Below are 423 nucleotides of genomic sequence, written 5' to 3'. Positions count from 1 at the left end.
CTCCAGTTCCATCCCTCCTCATAGTGCTCAGGCTGCTCCATTTTTTTTTCTCTCCCATGTGACTACCGCATACTCGCTTATTGTGATGACTTCTGCTGCAGGCTGGCCACGTGGCTGGTGGACCCCTGGGTGACATCCTCCATCTTTGCTGTGTGGCATGGTAGCAGCTGTCTATGACCTACCTGTGTCATGCACTGGAGGGCAGGTCTGGAGTGGCATGGCTGTCCACAGTTCTCTGTCTTTCTCTTCCTGAGCCGCTCTGCCTGGATTTGATTTGATTTTTATGTGTCCTATACACAAGACAGTTTTGTCCACCAAGCCAGGCATCAAGCTAGGATGAACAAAGGACTGCCATCTGCTCTGCCCTGAGTGATGGAAGAACACCACCACCAACAAAGTGTCTCTTTGCCCATTGCCGGGGGG

At 52.2% G+C, this 423-nt stretch overlaps 1 non-coding gene across 1 annotated transcript; it reads right to left on the bottom strand.

The window, feature by feature from the left end:
- Positions 1-281: 281 nt before the first annotated feature.
- Positions 282-423, bottom strand: LOC114639956. The gene has a single exon (XR_003714086.1). It is a non-coding gene; the product is annotated as a small nucleolar RNA SNORA48 (small nucleolar RNA).

Source organism: Grammomys surdaster, unplaced genomic scaffold (genome assembly GCF_004785775.1).
Source record: "Grammomys surdaster isolate TR1022 unplaced genomic scaffold, NIH_TR_1.0 125767, whole genome shotgun sequence".
Classification (NCBI taxonomy): domain Eukaryota; kingdom Metazoa; phylum Chordata; class Mammalia; order Rodentia; family Muridae; genus Grammomys; species Grammomys surdaster.
This window is presented reverse-complemented; position numbering and strand designations above follow the sequence as displayed.